General features: G+C 42.1%; 2 protein-coding genes across 5 annotated transcripts in view; both read right to left on the bottom strand.

The window, feature by feature from the left end:
- Positions 1-10,001, bottom strand: part of slc6a14 (solute carrier family 6 member 14) — a 47,562-nt gene that overhangs the window by 37,443 nt on the left and 118 nt on the right. The window lies entirely within an intron of this gene.
- fmoda (fibromodulin a) overlaps positions 7,203-10,001 on the bottom strand; it is a 281,121-nt gene continuing 278,322 nt past the window's right edge. For both annotated transcript variants that reach the window (XM_061922593.1, XM_061922592.1), the window contains one exon: positions 7,203-10,001. This exon is cut by the window's right edge and continues 232 nt beyond it. The gene's annotated coding sequence lies outside the window, so the exon portion shown is untranslated.

Consider the following 10,001-nt stretch of genomic DNA (forward strand, 5'->3'; position numbering starts at 1 on the left):
GATGAAGTACTGGCTGTCCAGACTCCGGACCCAGGATGGACCGCTCATCGGGACCCAGGATGGACCGCTCGCCTGTGTATCGGTTGGGGACATCTCTACGATGCTGATCCGACTACGCTTGGGATGGTTTCCTGTGGACGGGACTCTCGCTGCTGTCCTGGATCCGCTTTGAACTGAACTCTCGCGGCTGTGTTGGAGCCACTATGGATTGAACTTTCACAGTATCATGTTAGACCCGCTCGACATCCATTGCTTTCGGTTCCCTAGAGGGGGGGGGGTGCCCACATTTGAGGTCCTCTCCAAGGTTCTCATAGTCATCATTGTCACTGGCGTCCCACTGGATGTGAATTCTCCCTTCCCACTGGGTGTGAGTTTTCCTTGCCCTTCTGTGGGTTCTTCCGAGGATGTTGTAGTCGTAATGGTTTGTACAGTCTTTTGAAACATTTGTGATTTAGGGCTATATAAATAAACATTGATTGATTGATTGATTAAATATTCAATATGGCTTTTGAAATTTATGAATCCAACTATGTATACTCCGAGAAATGTTGTGCTCTCGACCCTCTCAATTGTTCTGAACTAAACAAAGTTGATACGAATCAACTGTTTTTTTGCTATTTTTTTATCCAAATGAGAATCGACAAAGTGGAATCAGAATCGGAAAAATCTTACGAATTTCCATATCTACATGCGACCAAAATGAGAACGGGAGACTGATTACGGACTGAATGAAGTCTTGCATCTCACTTTCATTGACAGTTTTCATTCGAATTGAACCTCCGCTCTTGAAGCTCACCTGTCAGTATTACACGAACACAATCATTTATTGCCGAGTTGCCACAAAAACTTGTCTACTGTGTGGTAGGAGTGAAGTCATACCTGGTCAACCAGAGCAGGCTTGGACCCAATCAGATCCTTCACCGTGTTCCAGGTGTGTTTCCTCATGTCCCCGAAGCTTTTCAGTCGGTCTTGGTAGGAATTACTCGGGCAGGTTTGCTTAAAAGCTCTGCTCGGTAGAGGAAGGCAAGTTATTCCACCAATCGTAAGGACCCACCTGACTAAATACCAAATGTGCGTGTGTGTGTGTTCTGCTACTCATTATTCCTTGAGATTCGAGTCACATTGCGCAGTTTGGGGACCGAAAATCCAGTTTCCTTTCAAATGGACACAGAAGGAATTCTCCTGGTATGTGGCCTGTCATCACAGTTGGTTTTCTGGGTTGGTTGTTCTCGAGATAAACTCTACGGTGCTCTATTACCTTGTCATCGTTATCCAGATGGGCGTTCACAACCCTCTGCAAGGACACTCTGAAAATAACCTCAAACGATGCATGCTTGGTAGACATGGAACAAGCATGCTGACTACAGTCCACAATGTTTACTTCGTTTTCCACCTGGGAACCTGGAACAGGTACTTTAGCTAGTATAGTAGAAGTTCTCAATATTGGGCTAATCAAAAGTCTAGATCACGACTCGGAGAGAGTAGGACAGACACAATTAATGCTTTAAATGATACTGGTATTATTTAAATAGTGGACAGACATTGATAGGAATTGCCATTCAAAACAAAAGAAAAAACAGAACGGAATCTCAATAAACAATGTTGGTTTAGTTCATTGATTAAGAGTTCAGGTAATTCATAAAAGGTAGTATCAAAAGTTCCTAAAGTTCAGAGGAGTCATATGAGACTGATCGCAGTCCATATCCGCATTCACAGTTCATACGGCAACACGGGTTGGGGGTTGTGGATACGGCAGTTTGTAGTGAGAGTTCAGTTTATGGGCAGGGTGTGTATGAGGTAGTGCAAAAGTCCGCAGAGTAATGAGGTGCGAGGCAAGGGGTTCGGCTATAAGCCGCCTACCGGCTCGACCAGAGCAGGTGGAGTTCCGGGGTTGAGAGGTGGAGATCCTTGGGTTCGGGCTCGAGGCCTATCTACAGCTCGCCATCCAAGACTTAGAGACCTGGCCAACTCGGTTTAAAGGGGAACATTATCACAATTTCAAAAGGGTTAAAAACAATAAAAATCAGTTCCCAGTGGCTTGTTGCATTTTTGGAAGTTTTTTTTCAAAATGTTACCGGTCTCGGAATATCCCTAAATAAAGCTTTAAAGTGCCTTATTTTCGCTCTCTGCGAAGACACTGGCCATTTCCCTGTGACGTCACACAGTGCTGCCAATGTAAACAAACAATGGGAATACCACAGTGTCATTAGCTCGGATTCAAACTCGGATTTCAGCGACTTAAGCGATTCAACAGATTACGCATGTATTTAAACAGATGGTTGGAGTATGAGAATATTGAAGAAGAAACTGAAGCTATTGAGCGAATAGCTATTGACGCTATTCATAGCCATAGCATGGCCGAATAACTGCGTTAGCATCGCCGGTAAAATGCGCGGACCAAACGATCAGGACTTTCGCATCTTTTGACACTGGAGCAACTTAAATCCGTCGATTGGTAAGTGTTTGTTTCGCATTAAATGTGGGTGGGAGGAAACGTAATATAGTTGCAAATGCATCTACAGGTTATCCATACATCTCTGTACCATGTCTGCTTTAGCACCGTCGGTAAATAGCATGTTAGCATCGATTAGCGTAGCATGTTAGCATCGATTAGCTGGCAGTCAACATCAACAAAACTCACCTTTGTGATTTCGTTGACTTTATCGTTGCAAATGCATTTGCAGGTTATCCATACATCTCTGTGCCATGTCTGCCTTAGCATCGCCGGTAAAATGTGGAGAAACTCCAGCACATTCAATGGCGGTCTGGCGGCAGACACTTTGGCATCTTCGAGCCAGTGGTGCAACTTGAATCCCTCCCTGTTAATGTTGTTACACCCTCCGACAACACACCGACGAGGCATGATGTCTCCAAGGTTCCAAAAAATAGTCAAAAAAACGGAAAATAACAGAGCTGAGACCCGGTGTTTGTAATGTGTTGAAAATGAAAAGGGCGGGTGTGTTACCTCGGCGACATCAGGTTCTGACGTCATCGCTTCCAGCCCGATAAACAGAAAGGCGTTTAATTTGCCAAAATTCACCCATTTATAGTTCGGAAATCGGTTGAAAAAATAGATGGTCTTTTTTCTGCACCATCAAGGTATATATTGACGCTTACATAGGTCTGGTGATAATGTTCCCCTTTAACATCGACACACTTTCTCGTCGCAACTGGGCCCTGATGGTCGGTACCGGCTTCAGATGTCCCACAGGCTTCGCGGCAATCTTGGAACGCTGGATAATATAAAGCGCGATAGGCTGCACCGGGTCAAGTGAGCGCGTGTGTTAAGCTCGCGAGATTAAACGTGGAAACGGCGCAGGTAATATTAGGGGATGCCATGAGAGGAAATATGGCTTATTTCCCCACCCGTGTTACAAACCCTTCATGGGGAAAGGAACCGTACGTGGTGACTTAAAGTTCATGTCGAGCAGGCAGTAGAACAAGGTGATCCCTTCCAAGTTCATTCATCGATCCATTTTCCTCTACTTATCCGAGGTCGGGTCGTGGGGACTCCTTCCCAGGCCAGCCAGGAGACATAGTCTTACCAATGTGTCCTGGGTTTTCCCCGTGGCTTGCTACCGGTCGGACGTGCCCTAAACACTTCCCCAGAGAGGCATCCGGGTGGCATCCTGACTAGCTCCCCGAACCACCTCATCTGGTTCCTCTCGATGTGGAGGAGCAGCAGCTTTACTTTGAGCTCACCCCGGATGACAGAGCTTCTTACCCTATCCTGGCCACCTACCCAAACTACCTCATCTGGTACCTGTAGTTTTGGTTATTTCGGTCATAACCCAAAGTTCATGACCATAGGTGAGGATGGGATCGTAGATCGACCGGTAAATTGAGAGCTTTGCCTTCCGGCTCAGCTTCTTCTTCACCACAACGGATCGATACAGCGTCCGCATTCCTGAAGACGCCGCACCGATCTGCCTGTCGATCTCAGGATCCGCTCTTCCCTCACTCGTGAACAAGACTCCGAGGTACTTGAATTCCTCCACTAGGGGCAAGATGTCTTCTCTAACCCGGAGATGGCACTCCACCTCGAGAACCATCTACTCAGACTTAGAGGTGCTGATTCTCATCTGAGTCGCTTCACACTCAGCTGATAAACCGATCCAAGTTATGTCTTGATTTTAGGTTTGTCCTAATAACAATACTTTGGTACCAGTACCAAAATGTATTTTGATACTTTTCAGTACTTTTCAAAATAAAAGGGATCATTAAAAATTTTTATTTTTGGCTTTATTTTGACAAAAAATCTTACAATACACTAAACCGGTGGTCAGCAACCCGCGGCTCTAGATCCGCATGCAACTCTTTAGCGCCGCTAGTGGCTCCCTGGACCTCTTACAGAGATGTGTGAAAATGTAAAAAAATTTTTTAGTATAGTTTCTGTAGACAAACAAACATGACACAAGCCTTCCTAATTGTTAGAAATCCCGCCGTTTATGTCATTCATTGATGAAAGTATTTGGCAAGCACTGTTGTGTCCTACTATCAGCGATCCCTGAACTCACCGTAGTTTGTTTACATGTACAACTTTCTCCAATGCTGCCAGAGAAAAACATGTCTTATGCCGCTCCTTCTTTAACTCATTTTGTCCACCAAACCTTTTATACTGTGTGTGAATGCACAAAGGTGAGCTTTGTTGATTTTATTAATTTGCTGGTGTGCTAATCAGGCATATTTGGCCACTCCATGACTGCAAGCTAATTGATGCTAACATGCTATTTAGGTTAAATGTATGTACATATCGCATTATTATGCCTCGTTTGTGGATATATTTGAGCTCATTTAATTTCCTTTGTGTATTTAATTTATATTTGCATGTCTCATGACACATTATCTGTATGTATATTAAAATTGGCTGCATTTCTGATAGTTGTTTGTGTGCCATGTTGTTCCAGACCACAGCAAACGTTACCCACCTCGCAGAGGTTGTAAAAATCCATTAGAAAAAGACGTTTCCTTTAACTTGGACACACACATCTATACTTTTGGCCATTCTGAGCCAGTCTTTTCCAGAAGTTATCTCATCTTGTGAGAAGCCTCCATCATACAAATGAGTTCCAATGTTGCAAAAATGTGTAGAATAAAAATCAAAATACAACATTTCTGTCGACGAAGATTTGCGTCTGACTTTAATAGTAGGCTAATATAGCTAATACAGACACTAACATCAAATGTTACAACACTTTTATAAGGCCTTAAAATTTTTTGCGGCTTTGTGTTTTTAGTCCATTATGTAGGGGTGTAACGGTGCACAAAAATTTTGGTTCGGTACGTACCTCGGTTTAGAGGTCACGGTTCGGTTCATCTTCGGTACAGTAAGAAAACAACAAAATATACATTTTTCGGTTATTTATCTACTGAATTTGTAAACAATGGCTTCATCCTTTTAACATTGGGAACACTATAATAATTCTGCCCACGTTAATCCACATTAAACTGCTTCGAGTTGTGGCTTAGATGAAATAAAATGACAAAACTTTTCTTCTACATACAAAAAGTGCAACATTAAACAGTTCAAAGTCAACTCATCATGCTTAATTTATTACAGCATTAGGGAAGTAGTTGATTTTTATTATGTAAATGTTATATTTGTATCAACATTTGATAGCAGGGACCCTGCTATTCAAAACCAGGCTGCTACATTACTAATGATTAATGTAACTATAGCTGAAAAAGTAGTACAATAGCAATAGGAGAGACTATTCATCCCTGAACACCATGGAGTTCATGTAGGCTTTACGATGCACTTACACTATTATATACACTATTAGAGACAGAAACTCTTCATTTAATAAAATGTCCTTTTTTGCTGCTTCAACACACTTCAATCAACACACACACACACACATACACACACACACACACACACACACACACACACACACACACACACACACACACACACACACACACACACACACCGCAAAATGAGCTAACGTTACGCTAAAAGCTAACTAGCCTTCACCTAAAGCCAGGACTGCGAGTGAGCTGAGTTTGTTTCTAGAAGGTCAACAGACTCATAGTGATGTTTAGAAAGTAGTTGACTTGGAAGTGTTTAGTATAATTTGGGGAGAGCCCGTTGCTCCCCTGCCAAAGACCTATCTGCTCGACGCTGAAGCGCTGACTACATGCGCTCTGAATACGCACTGCTGATTGGCTGTTACCGCTACGGTTGTAACCAATCAGATGGTTGTGTGGGAGGGACAATGCAGGGTGCTGTGCAGGAGACAGAGGCAGAACGGAGCGGAGCAGCTTGTTAAGACTTTAGCATAGGCGGCTACTTCATATGTTTGTGTGGAACTTGTTTGGTACTCCTCCGCACCGAACCGGAACCCCCCCGTACCGAAACAGTTCAATACAAATACACGTACCGTTACACCCCTACCATTATGGCTCTTTCAACGTTTTGGGTTGCCAACCCCTGCATTAAACATATGGTTCTAATTGTACTCAAAGAACAATTTTAGAAAATTAAAATGAAATGGGATTGAACACGCTGGGTGTTACGTTCAGATATTGTGGTTCCCAAATAACGCAGAGATGGTAGCTTCGGCAAAAAGGTATTCCTCTTTATTCTTGAGGGTAAACACAAAAAGGCAGAAAACAAAAAGCGATGGCGGCAAAAACTAACCCACCATGAGAATACTCCAAAGGAAAAAAAAAACACAAAAATAAGTACTGCAGTCTACACATATCTCTTATGTTCGACTGCCATCTACTAGTCACACTTATCATTGCACCAAGTACCAAATAAAATTGCTTCGAGGTCGGTAAGCACAACCAAAATTATTCAGTACATTAGGCGCACCGTTTTGAAAGACACAATGTCGAGTTTTGAGAAAAAAAAATAGTTTTAAGTGCGCCTTAAAGTCCAGAAAATATGGTATTAAAAATAATACCGTGGCTAAAAGTACACATATAAAACATGTAGCAGCTAAAACACACATTGTTGACGATAAAATGAACACTTAGCGTGGGTTGAGTTTTTTCTTGCCCTGATGTGGGATCGTTGTGGCTTGTGCAGCCCTTTGAGACACTATATGAATAAACTTTGATTGATTGATGAATAATGGATGGACAGTCAAGCAGTACACAGAAAAGCACAAAACAAAACAAACAAAAGTTGTGTTGTCATTTAGCTGTAGTGACCGGTCATGAATGTTGCCCTCAACTCCAAATAATAAAAAGCATATGTCAAAGAATATTTATTCATAACTTCACACGAGTCAGGAGTCAACTATTAGGATTACTTGATTAAATACATTCATGCAGAGAAAAAGAGCAAAAAAAGTGTAATAAAAAAGCCAAAAGAATGATTCATTAAAGTAAAACGAGTGTACGTCATCTATCTCAGCGTTTCTTAACCATAGGGCTACCTAGAGGGCCGTCAAAAATACCTGTTTTTCCTCAGCTGTGATCCACACTTAGTTGTAATACACTGTTCCACCACTTGTGACAGTAAGGACAACATCAAACAAACAAAAGAAGTCCGGAGCTAAAGTCATAGAGGCGTTTCTTAAGCGCAAAAATAAAGACTAAAGTGGTTAAAGTTGTATTTTTGTTTGCACTTTAATTTTATTGACAGTTTATTTAAAAAAACATACGTATCATTTATTAATTCAATTAGATTGTATGTTAATTGATCTTTCATCAGTTTTTACGAGTCCCTCCTTTGGCTGAATATTTGATTAGTATTTATTTCGGTAATCAGCCTGACCTAAGCCTTAATGATGAACACCTCATATCTTTTGATGATGTTGATCCTGTTAAACTGTAAATAGGTTAGATATAATTATTGAATATGATTAAAATCAAGAATGTTAATATTTGAATGTGTCCCGGACCCCTGTGTACTGGAAGAGGTGGGCCCTGAGGTCCAAAAGCTTAAGAACACATACACTATATTGCCAAAAGTATTTGCCCACCCATCCAAATGATGAGAATCAGGTGCCCTAATTACTTGGCCTGGTGTATAAAATCAAGCACTTAGGCATGGAGATTGTTTTTACAAACATTTGTGAAAGAATGGGCCGCTTTCAGTGATTTCCAGCGTGGAACTGTCATAGGATGCCACCGGTGCAACAAATCCAGTCGTGAAATTTCCTCGCTCCTAAATATTCCAAAGTCAGCTTTATCATAAGAAAATGGAAGTTTTTGGGAACAACAGCAACTCAGCCACCAAGTGGTAGGCCACGTAAACTGACATAGAGGGGTCAGCGGATGCTGAAGCGTGTAGTGCAAAGACTTTCTGCACAGTCAGTTGCTACAGTGGTCCAAATTTTCATGTGAACTTCCAATTAGCCCACGTACAGTACGCAGAGAGCTTCATGGAATTGGTTTCCATGGCCGAGCAGCTGGATCTAAGCCATACATTACCAAGTCCAATGCAAAGCGTGTGATGCATTTGTGTAAAGCACGTCGCCACTGGACTCTTGAGCAGTGGAGATGGGTTCTCTGGACTGATGAGTCACGCTTTTACATCTGGCAATCTGATGGACAAGTCCGGGTTTGTCGGTTGCCAAGAGAACGAGTGTGGAATTTGGTGGAGGAATTATGGTGTGGGGTTGTTTTTCAGGAGTTGGGCTTGGCCCCTTAGTTCCAGTGAAAGGAACTTTGGAATGCTCCAGGATACCAAAACATTTTGGACAATTCCATAGGATGGCACTTCAAGTTCATATGTGAGTAACGGCAGGTGGCCAAATACTTTTGGCAATATAGTGTGTAACATACCTGACTCGGTTTATAGAGTGGGGCAAAAAAGTATTTAGTCAGCCACCAATTGTGCAAGTTCTCCCACTTAAGATGATGACAGAGGTCTGTAATTTTCATAATAGAGAGACAGAATGCGAAAAAAAAATCTAGGAATTCACATTGTAGGAATTTTAAAGAATTTATTTGTATATTATGCTGGAAAATAAGTATTTGGTCAACCATTCAAAGCTCTCACTGATGGAAGGAGGTTTTGGCTCAAAATCTCACGATACATGGCCCCATTCATCTTTTCCTTAACATGGATCAATCGTCCTGTCCCCTTAGCAGAAAAACAGCCCCAAAGCATGATGTTTCCACCCCCATGCTTCACAGTAGGTGTGGTGTTCTTGGGATGCAACTCAGTATTCTTCTTCCTCCAAACATGACGAGTTGAGTTTATACCAAAAAGTTCTATTTTGGTTTCATCTGACCACATGATATTCTCCGATGTGCTCTCTGGCAAACTTCAGATGAGCCTGGGCATGCACTAGCTTAAGCAAGGGGACACGTCTGGCACTGCAGGATTTGATTCCCTGTCGGCGCAGTGTGTTACTGATGGTAACCTTTGTTACTTTGGTCCCAGCTCTCTGCAGGTCATTCACCAGGTGCCCCCGTGTTGCTGCTCACCGTTCTAATTATCATTTTGACCCCACGGGGGGAGATCTTGCGTGGAGCCCAGTGGTCTTGTATGTCTTCCATTTTCCGATAATTGCTCCCACAGTTGATTTTTTTCACACCAAGCTGCTTTGACTGTTGTAGATTCACTCTTCCCAGTCTGGTGCAGGTCTACAATTCTTTTGCTGGTGTCTTTCGACAGATCTTTGGTCTTGGCCATAGTGGAGTTTGGAGTCTGACTGTTTGAGGCTGTTTTCAGGTGTCTTTTATACAGATAACGAGTTCAAACAGGTTCCATTAATATAGGTAACGAGTGAAGGACAGAAGAGCTTCTTAAAGAAGAAGTTACAGGTCTGTGAGAGCCAGAGATCTTCCTTGTTTGAAGTGACCAAATACTTATTTTCCAGCATAATTTTACAAATAAATTTATTAAAATTCCTACAATGTGAATTCCTGGATTTTTTTTCTCTCTTTCTGTTTCTCATAGTTTAAGTGTACTTATGACGAAAATTACAGACCTTTGTCATCATTTTAAGTAGGAGAACTTGCACAATCGGTGGCTGACTAAAAACTTTTTCGCCCCACTGTGTATACATAGTACTTGTATTTTATTGCCAAGTATT

This window comes from Nerophis ophidion, linkage group LG16 (assembly GCF_033978795.1).
Source record: "Nerophis ophidion isolate RoL-2023_Sa linkage group LG16, RoL_Noph_v1.0, whole genome shotgun sequence".
Taxonomy (NCBI): domain Eukaryota; kingdom Metazoa; phylum Chordata; class Actinopteri; order Syngnathiformes; family Syngnathidae; genus Nerophis; species Nerophis ophidion.